The sequence below is a fragment of the Peromyscus californicus genome, unplaced genomic scaffold (assembly GCF_007827085.1).
Source record: "Peromyscus californicus insignis strain IS unplaced genomic scaffold, ASM782708v3 Scaffold_12__1_contigs__length_115047231, whole genome shotgun sequence".
Taxonomy (NCBI): Eukaryota; Metazoa; Chordata; class Mammalia; order Rodentia; family Cricetidae; genus Peromyscus; species Peromyscus californicus.
The window spans coordinates 34,157,694-34,183,069 of record NW_026294413.1 but is presented as its reverse complement, the minus strand read 5'-3'; positions in this window follow the sequence as shown (position 1 = coordinate 34,183,069).

Sequence of the window (25,376 nt, the reverse complement as noted above, 5' to 3'; positions counted from 1 at the left end):
TAATTACAACTCTCAAATCTTTCTAAACATACTATATTTTTCTCCACCTTCCGTATTTTCTGCCTTTTTAACCTATCATGTTTTTTTAACCTATCTTTTTGTTTCCTGGCATTTTGTTTCTGCAACCTTTTTCATATTAACACAACCATTGCATTTAATCCTATAACCTGTATAGTACCTATGTGCTAGAATACATTATGAATTGTGTGTGAGCTCTGAACACGTTAATACCATTATGTGATTAAAAGTTTACTCTTGTGTTGTATAGAGACATCAGTCACTAATGGTCCATATTCTTATTTTGAAATGGCTATATGTTTCTCATATGTACCCTTTTATGAAAAATGATCACCAAACCATTTTCTTCATTAAACCATTCATTTTAATATTTAGTTATTATTATTATTTTTTTTTTTTTTGGTTTTTCGAGACAGGGTTTCTCTGTGTAGCTTTGCGCCTCTCCTGGAACTCACTTGGTAGCCCAGGCTGGCCTCGAACTCACAGAGATCCGCCTGCCTCTGCCTCCTGAGTGCTGGGATTAAAGGCGTGCGCCACCACCGCCCGGCTAATATTTAGTTATTATTAATACTAAAACTAATTTTATAGTTTTGTGTATAAACACTGATCATTGTCCATAAATTGTATTAAACTTTTATTTTCAAATTTACTTGACTGTTGAGTGGATCTTTATTACATATATGCTAGTTTTGGAAAAAAAGACTTCATATAATGAGAAATAATGTGCCTAAGATAGTTTATATTTGATTACCAAAAAAAGGAGTAACTTTCCGTTACTTTTTTTAATTTATTTTTATTTTTATTTTTAGTTACTCTTATTGTGTTATAGTATTCTCTTTTTTATTTTATAATTACATCATTTACCCCTTCTCCTGTCTCCAAATCCTCCCATACAACCCTCTTTGCTCACTTTCAAACTCATTTCTTTTCTTTCCATTAGTTTTTGTTACTTTCATATAAATGAATAACTAAATACAAATTAATCAGTATACACACATAGTTACTTATATATGTGACCTCAGGTCTGAAGAATCTCTATTTTTTACACAGAGGTTTTTACCTCAAATTGGGGTATTCAAATGTAGCAAATTATAATTTTTTATGAAATTCAATTTGTCTTATGTTGACAAGGTATCAAAACAGACTGTATTTGTGATAAAATGAGGATTTCTAGAAGCAGCAATTTATGTTTCTGTTCTGTACTGTGTTGATTTGTTTTTCTTAAAGTAAAACAAACTTGTTACTAACCTTTCACTATCCAGATGGTTTCTTAATCTTCTTGAATATTTTGGGTTTTTATTTTTGTTTATTTTTTCTGCTCTTCATATCAAACTTGGTCTCCTATGGCTTCAGGGTATAGTATTGGAATAGCAAATTTTAATACTTTGTGTTTATACAGGACAACATTTTGTTGAAAGCTACAAAAATATTAAATATATGATTGAAAACTCTAAGTAGCTAATTAAAAATTAAACAAAACCAATGAGTAACTGGAAATATGTTCTACTCACATAAATCTATCTTTGCATATTTTCATAATTCCTACATTAAAAAGAACTGCTTTAGCATGTTATATATGTGTATGTATATATCAGCACATTATATATGTATATATATCATGATTATCAACAACTCCTAATATTGTATGAATAGTCACTTATATGTTTGTAATAGTATCTCATATGATAATGATTTTGCAAATGGAATTTTATTTTTTCCTTTAAAAGGAAAATAAAGTTTAAGAAAAAATGCATTTGAATACTAGTTCTGTCATGGTTGCCATTAATATTTAATGCTTTTATATTTAGGAATTAGGTTTCTTGTTCTCCGATGATAACCTAATCCCAAAGCACACGATAGACTTTTATCCTCAAAGAGGTGAATTAGAGGAATGTCTTTAAATATCTTTAATCGGGCACATCTAGGAACACTTAGGTACAGTGAGTGGTTCATGGGCAAAGTGGTTTCAAAATACCTCTAAGGCAGGGAATGAGGAATTTTTGTGACAGCATGGGAGAGACAGTGAATCTGTTCTTCGGGTAACAGTTGATGCAAGATACCACAGAGGCTGTAAAAGAACTAAAATTCAGTCAGTTATTTCCCATACATGTCCCTTTGCCACATTGTTAATATATTAATGGAGTTTTTTTGTCTGAATCTGTCAAATGTTAATGGACTAGACATCGTTAATGTAATCTTGACTGTGTATATTATATATACTTATTGGATATAATTTTTCTTGTATTAGTTATAAGCTTTTTTAATTTTAGACAAAAAAGGGGAAATGTGGTGGTATTGTGTTCCCCAAAATATTGTGCACCCTAGTAAACTTATCTGGGGTCAGAGACAGAACAGCCACAATATTAAACATAGAAGTTAGGCAGTGGTAGCACACACCTGTAATCCTTGCATTCCAAAAGCAGAAATCCATCTGTTCAAGGATACAGCCAAGCATGGTGACTCAGGCCTTTAATCCCAGAAAGCGAGCCTTTAATCCCAGGGAGTGATGGTAGAAAGGAAAGATATATAAGGCATGAAGACCAGAAACTAGAAGCATTTGGCTGGTTAAGCATTTGGCTGGTTAAGCTTTTAGGTTTTGAGCAGCACAGTTCAGCTGAGAGCCATTCGGATGAGGACTCAGAGGCTTCCAGTCTGAGGAAACAAGATCAGCTGAGAAGTTGAACAGGTGACGTTAGCTGTGGCTTGTTCTGTCTCTCTGATCTTCCAGTGTTCACCCCAATAACTGGCCTTGGGTTTGATTTTATTAATAAGACTCTTTAAGATTCCTGCTACACCACATTGTTTTAGGACACTCGTGATGGTTAGTTTGGGAGTAAAAGGAAAAAGAGAGGGCATGAGAAAAAAATATCAATATTGTACAGTAGATTTACTAAACAGAAAGTAAATATGCTTTCATTTTTTAGTTTATATGTGTTTTCACACTTATTTATTCACTTGCTATTTGTAATTTGTTCATTTTAAATGACTGTGTTTTGGAATTCTGGTAAGATGTGTTCTGTCAGTTCTAAGAAAATCTTGGGGAACTTTTGTTGAGTTACTAAATTCTACAAGAAGAATTCAGTACTAAATTACTTTTACATACCTAGTGATAATATTTAAATTATTATAATGGTATATATTAGGTTTATATAGAGGAAATGGGGGAAGATAATTTTGAATAAATTATTATATAGTATTCTTTTATCACTGACTGAATGATAATTATTATATATATTGTTTGATTTAAGAAAATACAGCTTTATTATTCATGTAGGAAATATACTTACACAGAAATGCTTATAAACAACAGCATAAGCTTATAACCTAACAGTAACACTGATGAAGTACAGTGGAATAATCTCTTCTTTTCAGTATACAATATACAGTAAAGCACATGACACCACACAGATCACTCTCTATACTATCTTTATCCAGATTGAAAAGCATGAACATTTTTATTCCATTCTTTCTTTTTATGTTTGGAGTGCAAATTTGAGTTATTAAGTGGGATTTTTATTATAAAAATCGAAACAATGTCTTCCTGGATTAAAGATTCCTCCAAGGAGAATTGTGGTTGAGTGTTGGAACCAGCAGAAATCAAGAGGAAGAAAGTTTGCTGCTGTTGATTGTGTAAGAAAGAACTTATATTTACATGATTTGAAAAAAAAAAACATTAGATTTAGTGATTTTTTACAATTACTATATGTAAGGCCTTTAAAACCTGATTTTGCACCTTCAATCTTCATTCACCCTCATACTTTCTAGGTAAAATGTATGCAGTTGAATTATTTAAGAACTGAAAACTCACAGAAGTAAGAATTATGGGGAAAAATTGAGAACTCTAGGACACAGAATGTGTGTCTGTGCATGTGTGTGTATGGATGTGTGGGTGAGTGCGTGCGTGCATGTGAGTGCATGCATGTGCATTAGTGTGTGTTTGATAGTTTGTCTCAGGCCTTAGCATTTGTGTATTTAAGACATTTCTACTTTCTCATGATGTAGCTGAACGGAGAGAGCAAATCAGATGGCAGAGCAGCAAGGCTGTGGGTAGATAGGAAGTCACGGTATTAGCTTTGTATTGATGAAAGTAAAATGATGTGTTATTGTTTGTTTTATTAAATTATCTATGACATCGGAATTTCAACAAAGATAAGGAAATGGAATTTCTTTTAAAAGTATGAAAAAATGGAGAAAGAGTTACCTCATGCCTTTTTTGGTGTATTTTGAAGGTAATATGATAAATGTAACTATGAGTCATATAGGAAATGGTTATTTCTATGTTACAAATGATAAACTAATCTTTAACAAAACTAGATTATCTTTTGTATCTCTATCCTAGTTAAGAGATCACCTAGAATAAACACTTTTTTTATATTATTTCAGAGTGTCCATTGTTCTTAGTGTCCTAGTCTTTCTGCAAAGTGATAAAATAGCACCAAATCAATTATTAATGCTTATATCATCAAATCCAAATACTGAGAATATTTCACTGCCCTTGTCAAGATTGTATGCTGCTCTGATTAAAGTAGAGCTGACAGTTATTACTGTGGTGTGATTCTCTTTGAAAATTATCAGTTACTTGTAACACTATTATAACACACTTTTTTCTGTAAAATTGAAGAAATATTACAGATTGTTTCTAAAACACACAAAAATGTTATTTCCTACTTTAGGAAAATTAATCTGATTATGAATCAGTTCGTGCCATTGAATCTGATACTATCTATCCAGCTCCCTACTGTGAAATTAGCTGCTAATTTTGAAAATACGTATGGAAATTGTTTGTATAACATTTTAAAATACTTGCACTTTAAACAACAGTGAATTTATATTGCAACACAATGGAAGGGTATAAATAACTATCACGGATATTATTTAGAGATTAAATTTCCAAATAAACGCTGCCTGCTGGTGTATGCTAATGCAAAGTATTGCCCTCCACCTTGTTGGGGTGCAATAATTCTATTAATATTTTAATTTTAATAGTAATAAATTTTAAAGTAATTTTAGTTTTGTGTTTATATATAAGAACTATTTTTCCCCAAGGTGGGTTACCTGCAGAGCAGAAGTGAAGGGACAGCAAAACTCAAGGCTTCCGGACCAAGAGAATACAAAAGGAGGTAAAAGAAGGTAAAAGAAGGTAAAAAAAAGGAGGTGAGTGGAAATTTCTAGAAGTAGACAACAACAAATAGTGGCTAGAAGCAGTCTGGAATACATGGTAAACACCTAGCATCAGCCTGGCTTTACCAAAAAGTGGGAGCTAAGAAAAACTCTGCCTAGCCATTCTGGATACCAATCACTTATGAAGCCTTGGTATTGTACCCAGAGACCCCCAGAGACCACCAAGAGACCAAAACCGATGCAAAGGCAAAGAGTCTTTTTATTGTTGCAAGTTAATGTGGGCCTCTCTGTCCGTCTGACACAGCAGCAGAACAGAAGAAACCCTGAGTGACAATTGGGCAGGGATTTTATATTGTTTAGTGTCGGGGATCTAGCGGAATTCCAACTCTGTATAGTTACAAGCTCAGGATTAGTGCTTACTTCAGGTTTGAACTGATTGGAGAGTTGCAGGTGCAAGGAAATTGTCGAATCCTCTAGCAATTTGTGGTATTTATCTATTTTGCCAGCAGATTCATTTCCTCTAATAGACATCCCACTTTTATCTGCAGGAAACTTATTCCCACTGACAGCTATGGTATACAATCTATAACAGCAGAAAACATCCCACAAGACATATCTGGTGCTTTGTTTATTATGCCAGTTATGTTATACCATATCCTTTAGGTTAGCCTAGAAAATGTCTAAAACTTGTTTCTGTGAAGCTCCTAATTGTCTGGGTCTAGGGGCAAAGGAGCAGCACATCCTCTGGTGAGGTTTTTCTTAGAACAATTTGTCCAAGGGCCTGCTGCCCCCTCTCTAAGACTTTTCTATGGTGCCTACAACCCTGGCATCCTCTCAGTGCCAGTGGATTTCATCCAGGAACAATGGGAAATGTCTGACTGACAAGCAGAAAGTTCTTTACCAGAATGTGCTGTCAGAAACCTTTAAGAACCTGACATTTGTGGAGCAGAACACCATGCAAATAGGAAAGGGATGGAGGAGATCATGTCTCCAACCCCCAAAGACAGCAAGAAGAGGAAATCTCAAAAACCTATCTCAAACCTAGAAGATGAGGAGAGAAATTATAAAGAGAAGGCCCCTCTTGCTTGCACAGGGATGTTCAAAAATGGCCCACTCTATTTCTGCCTGACCTGTGGCAAATGTTACAAATAGTACATCAACTTCTTTAATCACCAGTTTCCTTTGAAGACCCAGCAGACTAGTAGCCACAAAGCCCTCGACTCCAAGCCCCAGCATAGTAGAGAGGTCTTTGACTTGCGAGCCTTCTGACAAGAATTACCATGATGCTTCTGGACTGAGCCATCACTGACATACTCATTTAGGTTATAGGCCCAGTTCATACTCTGAGTGTGGAAAATGCTCCCAGGATCAGTCTGAGGTCGAATACCACATAAAGGTACACCAAAACAGGAAGCCAGTGGCTGGCAACCAGGAGTGTAAGATGAAGGTTCCACTTACAACACCTGGATCCCAAGCTCCCATCCTTAGGCATGTGAAAGCAATCTAGGGACCAGTAGCCAAGACTAAGGCAAGAAACAGCAGAGCCTCATCCCCAGATGTCAGATCCAACCCAATTCCAGTAAAATGCTCAAGAAAGATCCATTGCCTCTATTGTTTCATTCATCTTACCAAGAAGACTTGTTTCTTAACCCACCTCAAGTTCCGCTTCAAAATCAGCCCATCTAGTACTTCAGTTACAGAGTCCTCCCACTCATCCGTGGCTGTAGGCTCCCACCAGAACACCCACAGGAAGCAAAACATCCACTTTTGCCCCATCTGTGACACCTGCTTGGGGAAAGAAAATCCTGCTGGATCATTTGTGCTGTAAAAAATCAGGTAGACCCATTAAGTGCTGGGTAATCCTGAGTCATTCGCTTGGCTTTCTTTATGTTTCCTTGAGGTTGGGAAATATTTCAAATATAAAGGAGTCCTTGGGTGAGGAAAAATGAAATCTAGGAAGACAAGATGAAGCATGTATTCAGTGAGAATCCTGAAACTTTTTTTTTTTTTTTTTAAAAGGAGGACCTGATTGGGGCTGGCGATACGGCTTAGTGGGCAAAGTAGCTTGCTACTCAGCCTGACCTCCTGAATTTGAACCCTGAGGCCACTGTGACAGAAGGAACGAAACTATTCCTGACCTCATCCCACACACACACGCTTATAGCCACCTCCACAAAAATAATTTTTAAAACAACAAAAAAAAATTTCTCAATATCTTTCTTTACCAGAAATGAGAAATGTATCCCCCTTTGTATAATATATCAATATCTTAGAATTATTCTTTTTAATGTTATTAATAAATGAAAATAAATACAGGGAACACATTCTGATAATTTACTCAACAGTAGATGGCTAAATCGAGTCTGAAGATAGTGTTTTTGAAACATTTTTAAAATTTAAGTTAATATATACAAGCATTCTGAACCTATAACATCAATATTTCTAATTTGACACACCTAAGGGAAAAATACCCTATTTTCTAAATAAAATGCTTCCTTCATGACATTGATAATAACTCATATGGTCCTGTTAAGGTATTTTCACAGCCAAAGTATCTGCTCTTCCTTATTCAATTACCTTCTGATTCCCTTAATCTTTGGTTTCTAATAAATTGAATTAAATTCTTTATCCCATTTAATATAGATGAGGTAAGATTTCACACCATAATTTGCTGAGAACAATTTAAAGGAGAATTTTTACAGGAGTAACTAATTGCTTTTATTTTTTATTTTCTACTGAAAGTAGTTTATTATATATATATATGCATATGTATATATAAGTATATATATATATATATATATATATATATATAATTACTGTTATTATTTAGGCAAAGATTAGGTTGCTGATCCTTATGTTTATCAGCTTGCTCTAAGGCAACCCTGATTGTACCAATTCAAAACTAATATCCAACAGGAGCCACAAACTCTGATCTCTGTAGATTGAGCACCACCCTTTATCTTCTTTTATCAGGAGTATAAAAATAAAATAGAGACTCAGTTGGATGCACCATTCGTCAACTTTTTTCCTATGATTTTCACACCTAGATAACAGGCCACATTTGAAGAGACTTACGCTTTCTGGTAGAAAGATTCACAGTATGCAGTCAGATTTGCTGCATATTCTGACATTTTTTTACACAGATGTTTTTCACCCTTAGTAATTTAAAAGATGACACTTCTTTTAAATAGGTAACTGCTAAAGTTTTCTAAGTTTTAGTTCAATTCTGCTTTTGTCCTGGACCTAATCAAAGAAAGAATAAACGTGTCTGGCTAAGGTGATAATTGCACCATTTATGCATTCTGAAAATTCAGAAAACAGTTAACGTTTTGTCTAATTAAAAGACATTACAGTGAACAAATATTTATTAAGATATTTATAAATAAATGCTGTGATTTCCTATGTCCTACAACGAACTACTCTAGCTCAGTGGTTCATGATAATTTTAGCCACACAGCAATACTAGAAGACTAGATTAAACACAAGAATTATAGAAAACCTCAGTTTGTCTGATAGTATTCTGCTACAAATAGGGAGAAAAACTCCTCCTCACTGGTATAGGACTTGCCAAAAGATAAAACTGATAAAAAGCAACTATTCACTCATAGTTATAAGTTACAGTTTTCTTAAAATATACAATAATGTATTTTAGAAGCTCAAATAGTTTAGATAACACTGTAAGAACATTCCATTCAAACAATGGAGATTAAGGACTGAGTTTGGCAATATGTGAAAGCAGACTCACATGGGCATTAAGTGATTATGTTTTTCATCCTTCCTGTTCACAAATGAATTAAATGATTGTAATATTTGTAGACCGTCCTTTAAAAGTAGATAGATTTATTTTTATTTTATACACCCAAATGTTTTGCTTGTAGGTGTATATGGTCATCAAGAGCATGCTGGGTGCCAGCAGACATCAAAAGGTTTAGGATACTCTGGAACTGGAAGCATGGATGCTTGTGAGACAGCATGGGAGTGATGGAAAGTAAACGTGGTTCTTCTGTATGAGCACCAATACATTTGATTCAATTATTTTCAGCAAAGATTCTTCAGTCTTTCAAAAAAATCATTTCCAAACTTGAAAAGCTATCAAAGCCCAAAACATCATCCAAATAATATTGCGACAGATCCCAAAACACGTGTTTTCTAAAACACTATAAACAATTAACATTTGAGGGCAGGTTGTGTAATTCTTACCTGGAAGAAGGTTTTTATGCCTTAGCTAAATAATCTATCTCATTTGTCAGAAATCAGCCTCCATGGCTGACAGAATGATTCATAAATGCTCAAATTCCCAAAGTACAGTTTTATTTGTCTGTGCTAAATCATAGAAATATGTTTACAAGGGGGTAGTTTCTATTCCCTGAGTTACTTTTGTCCTTGGAATTTGCTATAGAATGAATTATAGGAGAAGTTTGCTATACTGATTGAGGGAATTACGCTTTTCAAAAATTATATTAATAATAAAATGTAATAGAATATTTGAGGAAGACACAATAGAGTATGTTAAAAGCAAAGTTTAATAGCTGTATTTAGTTTGGGCCATAAATTAATATATAAAACCTTAAGTAAATATTTACTCAGTACTTTTTCAATCTATGCTCTTTCAAAACCATACTATTTTCTTATCAGTTCTCCCTCATGACAAATAAATGAATAATACTCACTGAATTGAGAAAAAAATTGATGTTCATTTTGTTATTATAATTTTAACTAAAAATAATTCTTTACAGTGATAATTATGAGGGTGGAAGCTGTTTAGCACTCTATATTTCTCTTGTTTCTTCATTCTTTTCATTTCATCATTCATGATCATTGAAAAAGTCTAATTTCCAATGAAGAACCATCTTTTCCTGTCTCCTACTGACCCTCTACTTCAGCCTCTCTTACTCCTGTTATTAGTTAAATCTGGAGTTGTCTTTGTGGTTGTTACTCATTTCACAAGCATGTCTAGGTCAATAAGGACAAAAGTGGGAACCATATAAAATCTGAGTCCAGTTGAATAACCCCAATATCAGTCTAATTCACCATTCAGCAATGACAACCAACTGTTCTACAACGAAAAGTTAGGAACTAGCAAACTGGCACACCCATGAACAAACCAGGTTCTGCAGGTTTAATTCACTGCTTGTTTTTCTAGTGCTCAAGACGTGACTAACCACACAGAGGATAAGCACTGTGGAAGGATGAAAGGGAGAAACTAGAAAGCTGCCTGGTGTGTGCAGAAGCAGGCATTAGCACATGAGTTTATACCTGGGATCCTCCGAGAGAAGCTGGCAGTGCAAAGGGTGGTATAAATATTGTCAGGACTTATTAGAGAATTCAAGAAAGGAAAGTCTCGAAGATTCTCCTCCCCAAGGGTTCTGGGCAAGTTCTACGTCTTTTCATTCTGGAAGGGCTTCCCTGTATCAGCAGTTGTTCAGGATGAAGGAAACTGTGTCTGGATTGAGGACAAAGGATGCCTTCTCTGACCAAGGTGGGAGGCATTTCCTGAAGAGCAAACAAGTGCCAAGTGTCCTTCCTACTGCCATGGTAAACAGACAGGAAAGAGGTATCAAAAGCAACAGGAGGGGTGCCTGGAGTTGAAGGGTAGAGTACTATGTTGCATGTACAAATCCTGGAGTTACATCCCAGCATCAAATAAAATAGGGTATGTTGTTGGCGTTGCATGCCTGTGAACCAAGCACTTGGGAAACCAAAACAAGATGACCAGAAGTTCAAGATTATGCTTGGCTACACTGGACATCAGCCTTGTCTAACTGAGATCTTGTCTCAACAAACTGAGAGAGCAGGGGCACAGTGGAAATATGATTGGAACGTTCTTCTGTAAGAGGTTTAGCACTCTAAAATGTCACGAGTGATGACCTACAGGATGTCTCAGAGGGTACATTGCTTATCCTGCAGTACTGACCTGAGTTTGACTCCACAGAACAAAGGAATTAAAGGTTAGCTAATGCAGTCCTCTGTTCTACACATACACACACACACATACACACACATACACACACATACAAACACACACCACAAAGAGCAATAATAAAAGTAAAACATTGTTTCTACTGATAAGGTATAAGAAAAAATATTATAGGAAAATATTTTTTTTTTTTTTTTTTTTTTTTTTTTTTTTTTGGTTTTTCGAGACAGGGTTTCTCTGTAGTTTTGCGCCTTTCCTGGAACTCACTTTGTAGACCAGGCTGGCCTCGAACTCACAGAGATCCGCCTGCCTCTGCCTCCCGAGTGCTGGGATTAAAGGCGTGAGCCACCATCGCCCGGCGGAAAATATTTTAAAATGAGACAGAACACAATGTTCTCAGATATAAAGTGGAAATAAAAGAAAAGTAAGATCAGAAACAGAGAATTCAAACTAGGAAAAAGAATGGGGGAGAGACTGAAGCATAAAACAGACAGAAGGCAGAATCAGGTTCTCCACAACACCTATGCAAACCAGATTCAAGTCCCAAACCTGATTTGGCCAATCCACTTCTTCGAAGTCTTAAATTCCCAAAGAGAAGTATAACAGACTGTACTCATTGTAAACGTGAAAAATTTGCCAATCCCATTTGAGTCACAACCAGATTTCTAACTAGATAATATCCTGAGGCATTACTAAATAATTATCACTCTGGGTAGTTCATATCCTCTCAGAGTCATCTTTTTCAAATTCAGTGATTATGCTACATGCTTAACTTCTTATCAAATGTAATTACATTAAGTTTATTTTATAGTTTGTTAAGCCAGCGTCATAATAACTTTTCATCCCTAGATTAATTTCTTTTACGCGCAGCAACAAGGCATGCTCCAAGCAGCACAGCCTTTGAGACTGTTATTATGCATGCACAGATGCATCCTGCCTTTGCCAGTGTCTGTGATTATCCACTAAAGAATTCTGCATATACTCATTATCCACATGAGAGTGTTCTTCTGTGGTTTGGCACTGCTCAGGAGTGAGACCTCCTGTAAATTACAATTTATATGTAAAAGGAGTTTATTTTAGGAATGATCATTTTTCAACACTAAGGGGTACATATCTTGGTGTAACGCATGCATGACTTCTACAGTGTTAATGAGAGCTCTGTGCGTACATCAATAGAGAACCTTGGTCACAGACAAAGCATCCAGCAGTGAGAAAGGCATATTCACTTTCTGATCTAGCAGTTATCAAAATCAGCATGAACTCTCCTTTCTCAGGTAAGAACTGCGAGATTGGAAATCCTATTCCGGCCCCTTAGGGAATGTAATAAGGAAGAAAGTCAACCGGGAGAGATCATAAAATATTTATGAAAAGCTCACATCTATATTGTGCCCTACTCTGTTCTGTGATGCAAACAAGGTAGAGAACAGACCTCATTCATTTTACATGGTGTATAATATGAAGGAAGGGAAAGAATATATATCCCTGCAATTGTATTTAAACTAACAAACAGAATAGGGCAGAAAGGTACTCGAAATCCCACTTAGTATCATTTTTCACTGAACAGTACTCATTTAACATCACATACATTTATACCTCTGAAGCAATTAACCAAAAAGCAAAATAAAATAAACACATTATTTATGTCTAAAAAATATTTGGAGAAAGATCTCTTCAGGGTCAAGTAAGATAGTTCATATGCACAATCCTTTAAGAGATAGGAAGAAAAATTAAACAGGAAAACCTTTTGTGGAGGAGGATATTTTCAGTTGTGAAACTACTATGTATTTAGGTTGAAGGAAATTGAGAGGGGATAAACTTACCAGTTAAGAAGAGTGTTAGTCAAGCTCTAAAATGAGATGTGAAATAGATTATGAAACTTTCCTGGAGAGAATATTACACCTACTTAGATTTATTGCACAAGACCACAAGGACAAACTGAGGTGTTCAGAGCTTGATTTGTGAAGTGTCATCAGGACTTATGAGTGTGTGAATGAAATCTAATTAATGATATTTTTATATATTGTGATTTTTCTTTAGATGTCTCTCAGTGAAAAACTTAATTCATTTTATATATATATATATATATATATATATATATATATATGATGAAAACTATAAAAAATTTGCTCCATGAAATAATTATCCAGTCACAAATATTGAGGATCCTATTCAGACAGAGAGGTGTAGAATGATGTTTTTCAAAATCTATTCAATGATCAAAGTTCATTACATAAAATTCTCAAAAAATTAGGAGAAGCTATCTCACAATCTTTAACCCCAGTAGTCAATAGGCAGAAGTAAGCTGATAATTTGAGTTCATAGCCAGTCTGATCTATATAGCAAGTTCTAGGATAGCCTCTGCTACACAGGGAGACCCAGTCTCCAAAAACAAACAATATAGAATTAATGAAAAAATATTCTTTACTATATAGAATTCCTCTTAAAATAACAATGTGTACCAAATTTAAATACAACACCCAATAATTCTCTAATTTCATATCTACATGCTTTGGTAAGGAGACAATTGAATAGATAAACATGAATCTTAAAAAGTCTAGATAAAATTTGAGGGATAGTTGACTCATTTTTCCAAAACAGAAACTTCAGTTAAACATCTGGCTAATAATCATTAAGTATTAAGAATTAATTAAGTAATTGTTAAGAATTCCAGAAAATTGTAATGCAATACTGCACAAATTACCCCGATGGAAAAGGAGAAAAATCAAATTTCCATAAACAACATTGTATATGAAAATTACACTAAAGAAATTTGTTCAGAAATTGGCTGCTTTGAATTATGATAGTTTTTATTTAGGTTTTAAGATTAGTGGTGAAAAACCAACTTTGTTTAAAGAAGAATCTTCCTCCATAAAATTAAGTAAACATCAGTTTCTAATGAAAGTGTTCTGAAAGTACCATAAATATCTTTTGCTCATTCATGTATGGTGTTGATGCAGATGTGTAGAACAACATTTTGCTTCTGATGTCTGCATAAGTAGAAAATCCAATGAGAGGTCTGAATTCTATTCAGAAGGTGAATAAATGTGATATCAATTATGTCTTTTCAATTGATAATATTTCATACATCAATTTTCTATAGGTTATACTAGTAGCAAGTTTAGTAATTAAAAATAAATTAGTATGCAACACATAGGATTCAAAGTAGCTGGCCTAGGTATCAAAATCTGAGATAAAAAAGAAATTAATGTCACTATACCCTTTCAAATACAGTAAATTACATCTCTAGTATTTAAGGATCTATTATTTCAAATACTGATTTACTAATTAAATTGTAGTAATTAACTAGGAAACAAAGTAACATAAAGTTTGTGTACATACTGGGACATTGTGATAATTCATTTAAACTACATATTTAACACATCAACAGTTACCTGAGAAGAGATTCTTTCTTTTTAACTTTTTTTCTGTTATTGAAAATAGATTTTTTTTCTCATACAATATATCCAGACTACAGTTTTTCCTCCCTCCACTCCTCCCATTTCCTCCCCACCTCCTCCTCTCCACTATGGAGCCACAGTATTTCTGTCGCTCATCCGAAAAGTTCAAGCTCCTTTGAGATAAAACCAAACATGACAAAATAAAATATAAAAAGAAAACAAAACCATCTCATCAAGGCTGCACAAAGCAACCAATAAAAGAAAAAGAGCCTCAAGACCAGGTACAAGTATCAGAGACCCATTAATTCACACACATAAGAGTCCTAAAAAAAAAAAAAAAAAAAAAAAAAAAAAAAAAAAAAAACAAGCTGAAAGCTGTATTATATATGCTGAGGACATGGTGCAGACCTGTGTAGGCTCTGTGCTTGCTGTCTCAATTTCTTTGTGTTCAAATGAGATATGCTCAGTTGACTCAGAGGACCTTGTTCTCTTTGTGTCCTTCATTCCCTCTGACTCTTATGCTCCACCTGCCTCCTCTTTTACAGGGTCCACTAAGCTCTGAGAGGAGGGATTTAATGGATATTTCACATTTAGAGCTCTATGTGACAAGGACTCTCTCTCTCTCTCTCTCTCTCTCTCTCTCTCTCTCTCTCTCTCTCTCTCTCTGTCTCTCTCTAGAATTCTTGGTCCTCATAGCTGTTTGAGGTATTGGTTCCATCTTGTAGCGTGGGCTTTAAGTCAGATATAATGTTGGTTGGCTACTACCACAATTTCTGTGCCACAGTTGACCTAGCATATCTTACAGGCATGGTAGGATATAATTAAAATGTTTTGTAGCTGCGTTGATGTTTATGTTTCTCTGTTGACAGCCTGCAGAGTATCTTCATGTAGCAAAGAAACTAGAAAGTTGAGATGAATGCTCCATGTAGGCACCAGCTCAGGTTCTCCATGTTTGTTGTGTAGTGTGGGTGTTATACTTGTCAATGGGGCCCTACTGTCAGTTTGTGGAGAGCAACCCCATGTCTTAGAAACACAGCCTTGGTTGTTTGTGGAATTTCATGGGACCCCCTTGGTCAACAATTTAATTTGAATGCAACCCAGTCTGGGTACTAGAAGCCTCCTTGGGTAACAAGAGATGGTCAGTTGGGACTTCACATCCAATATTATTAGGAGACCTCATTAGGATTACCTTCATATACTTTAGGAGGTTTCTACTGTACTAGGTTTCCATATCATCTCTCAAACACTCCTCAGTTCCAGCTGTATTTCTCAATATTTGCTCCCTCAACTCTATCTCCCCTACACCTCTCCACTTGATCTGCCTGTTCCCATCCCCATGTACTCACAATCCATCCATAAATTCTATTCTATTCCCCACTCCCAGGGAGATCCAAGAGCCCCTGAGTCCAGTCCCTTTCACTGTACCTAACCTCTCTAAGTCTATGGATTGTAGGTTGTTATCATTTGTATAATTAATGGCTAATATTACATATAAGTGGATATATAATATATTATCTTTCTGAGACTTTATTATCTCACTCAGGATGATTGTTTTCTAGTCCCATCCATTTGCTTGCAAAGCTCCTCTTTGACCCCATCCACAATATATCACAAAGATCTTCTACTCCAACCTTCCTTCCCCCAATATATCCCATTATCCAAGCCTCCAACACCAAGCAGGTGATGACTGGGAGCATATCAGCTAAGCAGGCCAGGGAATCAAGTGAGACAACTGGATATTCACCACTCCCTCCTCCCCTGCAAATCCAGTCTCCCAGTCTCAACCCTGGTAGCACTGCCACAGAACAGCAGATGCAAACTTCCTTCCTCCTTGTCCACATATTGTTTGTATCCCAAAGATCATCCCTTTATTATTTGTCTTTCCCCACTTACTGTTTTTTTTTTTTTTTCTGAGCAGAGAATTCTAACAGACAACTCCTGTTAACGCACAGTCCGTGCCTGAGAGAAAACCAGTTAGGCTTCCTGAAGGTCTCTGCTCCCTCTCTTCCCCCAGATCCAATCCTCCAGTCTCATTCATACCCAGCTATGCAACTGAACACATGTGGCAGCCTTCTCTGACTCTCTGTTCTCATCTCCTTTGGATCACACAGATCTTCTCCTTCTGACCTCCTTACCCCCATTCATTGCTTTGTCCCTGCCCGCAACCCCAGCATGCACCCCAAGCTCACCCAAGGGCCGACACTTCCACTACCAGAGCAACAAGTGGGCTGTCTGTGGAGACACAACTCTCCCAAAAAGAGACTCTCAATCGAGGGATTGTCCGGGTGAGATTGACCTGTAGGCAAGTGTTTGGATGATTATTTTATTTGCTAACTCATGTAGGCGGGCCAAGCCCAATGTTGGCAGTACGAACTTGTGCATATCATTCTGAATCATTCAAGAAAGTTAAACAAACAATATGAATTGAATAAAAATGTGATAATATATTTTTGGTCAAAATAAAACTGTATTTTAATCTAGCGAGATTTATTCACTTATACATTATCTGTACATGTTTTTAATAGCATTGTTCATATAAAGTAATTGTGACTGAAATTTTATGTATCATCGAAACACTACTTATTATGTGATCTCACATAGAAAAATGCAGTCCATGCCAATAGAAAATTACCACAGAAGAGTATATTAGTTTATTTTTAAGTACATAGCTGATTGTTGATAAGTACATAGTTACTTTATAGTGAGTGAATGTGATTTTTATAAAATATTCAATTTAATCATCAGAAATTCTTAGGAGATTTTTATCTTCCTCGCTTTGCAGTTGAAAGGAACATTATCATTAGAACAGATTTTGGCATTCATTTAGCTGGTAAACAGGAAGACTGACAATCAAGCCAGGACTTTTTTTTCTATTATTTCTCTTATGTTTGGAGTAGTACAATTGATTTTAGGTGAATTAATTCGCCTACATCTTGTATTAGCTGACCTCCCAAATCAAATTGCACCATTTAACTATTTCATTTCAATCTTATTTTATAACTGTTGAATGAGAAAGCCCTGCTGAATGAGATACAAATTTCATCAGTATTTATAAACACTCACAAAGTTATAGTATTTAAGATAAATATTTCACACAATTCAGATTGCTTATTTAATACTCCAATAGATTCCAGTATTTCAAAAAATATTAAATTATCTCTTGGGAATTCTGAACAGCTACTGTCAGTTGAATTATTATTCATGTGTTAATATATAATCATAATAATCTATTTTTAGCTATGGATTATTCATTGATGTATATACTAAAATTATTATTGGTAATGCACTGAAATTTTCATAGAAAATGAAAATCTAAAATAACGACATTATCTTTCCTAACCATCTAAACTAGTTAATTCCATTGATCAAATGAAGAGAAAGCATATGGAACTGGGATAAAGACTTAGGTGAACCTACAACAGTGTCTAGGCAACATCCACTGTGAACAGTGGCCCAAACAAAAGAGAAAATGCCTTCTGAACTTGGTCCTGGAAGACTAAATTTATAATGGCTGATTTATTGTTTATGGGACGTGTATGGAGATAAACAGTTACAACTAAGATACCCGAAGAGAACACCCAATATGAATAAAAGACATAATTTTAACTTGTATGAAAAATAGTTTTAGTTTGATCCTGAAAATACATTAAATGGAAAAGATAACACATTCATATTTATACAAGAGCATCTCATGAAATTTTCTGAAGAAGGGTTACATTTAATAAAAGATAATTTTCCTGAGAATATACTCTATATGAAAATAGAATTAAACTTATATATATATATATATATATATATATATATATATTAGGTATAAAATATTTTTCTTTTTAAATTTTTTTGTATTTTTATTAAGAAATTTTTTTATTAATTTTATATACCAATCACAGATCCCCTTCTTCCCTCCTCCCACCCATCCATCCTTTCTCCCAAATACACACCCCACCCCTCCTAAAACAAGGTAAGGACTCCCATGGGGAGTCAGCGGAGCCTAATATATTTAGCAGAGGCAGTTCCAACACCCCACCAACCTCACCCCCTTATCCCCCACCTCAAGGCTCTATGAGGTGTCCCACCATAGGTAGTGGTCTCCAAAAAACAGCCCATGAATCAGGCATGGATCCTGGCCCTACTGCCAGGGGGCTCCTTAAAGCAGATCAAGCTACACAACTGTCTCACTTATGCAGAGGGCCTAGTTCAGTCCCGTGGAGGCTCCATGGGTATATTGGATATAAAATATTTTTTCAATTTAGTCTTAATTTAATAGTAGAATTTTCATTGAAATTAATATATGCATGCTTAAAATATAGATACTTAAAATAAAATGCTTCCACTAAATAAAATCTTAATATGATTAAATTTAAACTGAGATTAAGTAGCTACACAAAGTGCTTCTACATTAGTAATGATAAATTATTTTACTAATTCTTAAGCAGATCTAATATTATATCTGAAAAAATTATACACATTCTTCTCTATCATGATATACTTTAAAAACCATCAAAATAGCCGGGTGGTGGTGGCGCACGCCTTTAATCCCAGCACTCGGGAGGCAGAGCCAGGCAGATCTCTGTGAGTTCGAGGCCAGCCTGGGCTACCAAGTGAGTTCCAGGAAAAGGCGCAAAGCTACACAGAGAAACCCTGTCTCAAAAAAACAAACAAACAAAAAATAAACAAAAAAAAAACCATCAAAATATTTTCTTTAAAATACCACTTCCAGGGATACAAAAGATCTCATATACAAGGAGCATTTGTCATTTATAGGACCAGAGTTTCATTCCCACTACTCATGTCAAACTACTTGCAAACAACCCATTACAAACTGGTTATGAATCGAAATAGAGTTTTCAAAAGGAGAAACAGAAACGACTAAGTGGAAGTTTTTAAATATTTCATCAAAGTCACTCTGAAAAATGGTTGCATAAAAGTTTCTATTAATTATATGTTTAAACAACATTTTCTGTGTTCATTAAATTGGTATGCCCCAACCCTTATGCAACATCACAGAACTATGGGTAAATGAGGAGATCAGGGAGCAAGAGAGGTGTTCCTCCCAGAGAAGGGGCCATCTATTGGTTATCCAGTGTGAAATGGTCAGCCCTTATAACATACATAAAAGAAATTTTATACAGACTCAACAAGTCATTCAGGAATATAATGTATGTATGTATGTATGTATGTATGTATGTACAAATACCTACATGGATGCAGTAACATTTAATGATAATAGAAGCCATGAATTTGAAGTGGAGGAGATAGAAGGAGTAAAGAAAAGGGAGAAATTTAATTATTCTATAATCTGAAAAATAGAATAAAGATTAAAAATAAAAAAATGTTGTCAACAAAGCTTGCTTTTGCTTACAGGAAATTAATGTGCTTCCTCCTAACTTACATATGTGAAATAGTAAGACTGTTTGATCATTTCACTACATCTTTTTATTTGCTATCTTTAATCTCTTCCTAGAGGTGATATAGTCAAATTACCTAAGGGCAAATGTTTTACCTCTCATTTCACTTTCCTGAACATTTGAGATAACTTAAGCTATTCCATGTTTCTTCTTTTTCATCAAATTCAATTAATATTTTCAACCAATACAATATTTTTCTCCATTTTTTCTGTTATTACAAAACACCTCAAGTTAATACCCATTCATCTCCTCTCTTAATGTTTGACTGCTAATAAATAATATTTCACTCAAAACTAAGGTTGAAGTAATGAACTTGTGAGGGACAAACCCCATATAACTGCAGCATAGAACAGTACTATGCAATCTCTCCAACATATTAAGTAAACTTCCTGGGGTAGGGTATAGCACAGTGGCTGAATATTTTCCAAGCATTACTGAAAACTGAAATAGAATCTCTGGCAGTATAAAATGAATGAATAATTTCTGACACATTGGTGTTGGATGTCTTTCTCATGCTATGAATATGTGTGTCTCCCATTGGATAATACATAAAGCTGTTTTGACCTATGGCAAAAAAAGCTTACAGCCAGGTGTGAAATCCAAGCAGAGGTACAGGGAGAAGAAGGACAGAGTCGGGGGAGAAGCCAGCCACTGCCAAAGGAGCAACAAGATGCCTGCAGACAAGTAATGCCATGACCACATGTCAACATATAGATTAATAGAAAAGGGTTAATTTAAGATGAATGAGCTACCTAGCAGTAAGCTGAAGCCATAGGCCATATAGTTTGTAATTAATATAAGCCTCTGAGTGATTATTTTATAAGTGGCTGCTAGACCTTGGGGCCAGATGGGACCTAGAAACATCCAGATACAACACATGCACTACCCACTATTTCTTTCCTATTATGAAAGTGCTTCAAAGATCAATTTTACATATATTTTATTTGACCCTTCCTCAATATATTTCCTCTTAAAACAAGTCCTGTCCTTTTTTATGTATTCTTTTGGCAACAATGATTGTGAGAATTCATGGCTGTAGCCTCTGATGTAAGAGGACAATTAAAATTTTAAAAATGAATCTGAAATAGAACAATAAGGACGGGGTGCACAGTCAATTTGGTGTGAGGAAAGGAAAGTGTGTGGGGAGGTTATCCAAGAACAATTGTAGCTGGCGAGCTTCTCTCCAGGTCCCACCAAGCCCCGTAGTCCCACAACCCATGTATAAAATAATCACTCAGACACCAGAAACAATTATAATTTAAAATACAAAATTTCTATTTAAAAGTAAGTCTAATCAAGATAGTGCCTTCTCCATTCTATGATTTCTTTTAGGTCACTAAGGACCAGCAATTTGTTTAACTAAGTGGCCAATTATTGTAATTGTACATGTTTGTAACCTAAGAAAAATGCTATTTTATACTCCTAAAAGTGTTGGCATATTTTACATCTAAGCACTTGTCAATATTTTGTAAGTTTTTCCTGTTTTTCTTTTTATAGAGAGGGTTTCTCTGTTTATCTTTTACTGTCCTGGAACTCTCTCTATAGGCCAGGCTGGCTTTGAACTCCCAGAGGTCCACCTGCAACTTCTTCCCAAGTCCTGGGACTAGAAGCACGCACCACCAGCTTCTGGTGTATTTTTTCCTTTTTTATGCCAACATTTACTTGGAATATCTTCGATAATAGCTCTCAAATCCTTTCTTTCTTTATCTTTTACAGGGAAAATGTATTGCGGGATTTTACATGTAACTCTAAATTATCATAATGTTAATGTATATATTATATCTCTTAATGTAGTGATGTTTTGTTTCAAGAATAATTAAAATTTACTTAATACATGCTTTGTATGTAATCTTATTTCATGATTTTAAATATTTGTATCCTGAAATACCATTAAAATTTTTCATTGAGAATTCCATACATGTGTATAATGTGTTATCCTCTAATTCATCCCACACTTCTTTACCTCTAACTTATCTCATAACCCTTCCCCACTATTCCCTACAAAATTCATGAACTCCTTTTAAAACTCACCAATTCCACTTTGGGTTGCCAGTGTGTGCATGGGTGTATGGGCATCTATAGGAACATGAGGAAGCCTATATGTGGTCCGGTGTAAACTATTTTTTTTTCTAGACATGTAATTTTTGAGTTATGGAGTTAAAATTTCAATGTAATTCTTGGCATCTTCTTATAAAAATGTTGAGAGAGCAGTCCTTTAACCTATATAAAAATTCTATATATGTACACATGTAACTTTTATAAACACACACATATATATATATAAACACATATATATGTGTGTGTTTATATATATATATATATAAATATATATATGTGTGTGTGTGTGTGTTCAAATACATGGTAAAGGTGATATTAACTTCTTCACTTACATTATTGGGCCGCTAAGGTGTCAAATAATAAAATTTGTGATATGAAGGTGAAAATACAAAGTACTTATCAAAAGCAGTCTAAAAATTAATTTACAAATCTCTACTCTATTTTCCACAGTCCTCACCTTTATGTATAAGCAGTAGTTTTCATTGTATAAATTCATTATGAAGAATTTTCATTATTACTATATCAGCACAGTGTGAAATACACTATTAGTACTTAATTTAACATTCCCTAAAAGTAAAATAATTTAATGTTTCTATGTGTGAGATTCACTTTATAGCATTTATCAAGCTGACCAACATAATAAAATAACAATTTTGTTCCCTGAAGGAAGTATTAAATCTTAGGTTTATAACAAGTTTATAACAAGGTTAAATTAGACTTCAATTTTATCTTATAATTTTCAGTTTAATAAAATTATATATTGAAATATTTATTAATAACATAGAACACACTCATTTTTTTAATGCACTAAAATTTAGGTCTTTAAAATTAGGGAAATTATTTTACTATCTCTATAATTTCGTTTTTCTTGAACTATAGAATGTGTTCAATTATACAACTTCCCATTGTCCTATTTATATAGAATTCATTATTGAGATATTGAAATATCACAGCTCTGCTAATATGAACTTACTTTTGAACTCTTTGATAACAGAAATGACATATAAGATGTATTGCAATAAATTTTCTTATCAATCCTTAATAACTCCTAAATTGTAATGAACTTGAAACTTTCTTAATCATTCTTGAACACATTTAGCCATTCTTAATCTTCATTAAGTATTCCTAGTCATTCTCTGAGTTTTAGAAATTTTTATTCACAATAATAATTATAGCATTTATACTTGGGTATGTCATTGTAGCATCAAGTGATTTCACATCATTACCACTATTCTCCCCTTTTTTTAAAGATGTGAATGATTTGTTTTACATCAAAACACAATAAAGCTATTTCACAACTTCTTGAATTGCTTTAAACTCCTATACCAATATTCTGTCAGTATCATGAGTCTTTCTTTTTCCTTTTATCTAAACTGTGTTTATATTTTTCATATTATCTTTACATATGTTTACAGACTAGAAATTTATTAAAATGGTGTATGAATCTGTTTTTAAGAGACCAGTATAAAAATATTTCATTAAATTTAATAGTCTTTTACATTTTAATGGTATTTTATATTTACATTATATTATATGAAATATTATAGATTCCATATTGTATGTGCTTATATATATATATGTTTGTGCTTTTAGTTATAAACATATCAAAATAAATAAAACACCTAAATAAGTATTTATTTATCTTTATAAAAACTGTGGAAGTGTTATCTTTCAATGGCAACTCATGTCAATTCAGTTTTAAGGTGTAAAAGTGTTTGACAAATAGTTCTTATTTGGGATATTTGGTATCATCTGGTTCACAATAGACTAAAAAAAAATTTGTGAATTCCCTAAAATTAGGTGACTCTCTTTGGAAAAAATAGGATTTATCATATTTAAATATTTCTGATCAAAATTAAACATGTCTAATCAAAAACATCAACTCCTGTTAAAAAATTGTTAATCCTGGACTACAACTCTGTTTCCCTTACCAGACAGCAGTTTGGTCCTAGTGACTCTAGCTATTACCCCTCAAAGCTCTCCCAATAACCCCAAACTGCACTCCCTCTTCTGAACTCCATATTCTAGCAAATTGGTTCTGCAGAAGAATTCTTTACTGGAGGCCAAGCAGATCTGAGAGACTCCATGTAAAGCATCATTGCCCACAGCCTGCTAACACTCCTTAAAAAACAGCCAACAGCCACAGATGGCACCTGATTTTTTTATATAGAAGCCAGAAATATATAATAGAGTAAAGAAAGTGTCATCAACAAATGGTGCAGGTTTACTGGATATCAGCAAGTAGAAGGATGCAAATAGATCCACATCTATCACTTTACACAAAATTCAAGTCCAAGTAGATCAAAGATCTCAACCTAAGATGAGATACATTGAACCTGACGGAAGATAAAATGGGGAATAGTGTTGAAGGCATTAGCCTAGAAGACCACTTCCTGAACAGAACACCAATGATGCAGACACTAAGATCATCAACTAGAAAAAAATCCTTCTAAATGAGGTAACTCATATCATGTAAGACAAACATAGTATATATTTACTTAAATTGATATTAGCTGTAAAGGATAATCATTCTGCAATACAGAGACCCAGGCAGGCCAAAGTAAGAAGCAAGGCTCAAGAGGAATACATGAATCTCCCTGGGAAGGGCATATATAATAGATTTTTCAGGTAGGCTGGGAGTTGGTGGGGTTGGGAATGGGAAGATCACGTGGAAGAGGTTGGAGGGAGAGAGTACTGGTAGGGATGACTGGAATTGAGGAGCATTTGGGGGAGGAGGTTGAAACCAATTGCAATGAAAACTCTCAGGAATCTTGAAGGGTACCCTAGTGAAAGTCCTAGTAAAGAGAAATCTGTAGCTTAAACTGTCCATCTCCTGTAATTAGGCAAGTCTTCAAATGTAGGGATTGGTGTACCCACCTTGCCACGGAACCTCCCACTACAATTTGTCCTTCCTGCAAGATGTGCTGGGGTAAATGGGGTACAGAACTTGTGGGAGTCACCAACCAATGATACTGGAGACACATATCAGAATAGGGAGTCGATGCCTAACACTACCTGGAGGGCAGGAACCGGAAGTTGAATAGCATGAGGAACTAAGATAGAGCTAATCATGATAGTAAAAAAATAAAAGTCTATTAAATGATTCCTAATGATATTCTGCTTTACTCATAGACAGGAGTCTACCATAATCATCATTAGAGAGACTTCATCCAATAACTGATGGAAACAGATGCAGAAACTCACAGCCAAGTATAAGGCAGAGCTTGGGGAATCTTGCAGAAGAATGGGAAGGGATTATAGGAGTAAGAGGAGTCAAAGACACCACAAGAAACCCAACAGAATCAACTAAGCAGGGCTCGTAGAGGTTCACAGAGACTGAACGGACAATAAGGGAGACGGCTTTGGTCTGACCTACATATGTGTTGTGTTGGTGTAGCTTGCTCTTCAGGTGGAAATTCTATTGGTGCGAGCAGAGGGATATCTCTTTTTCCTGTT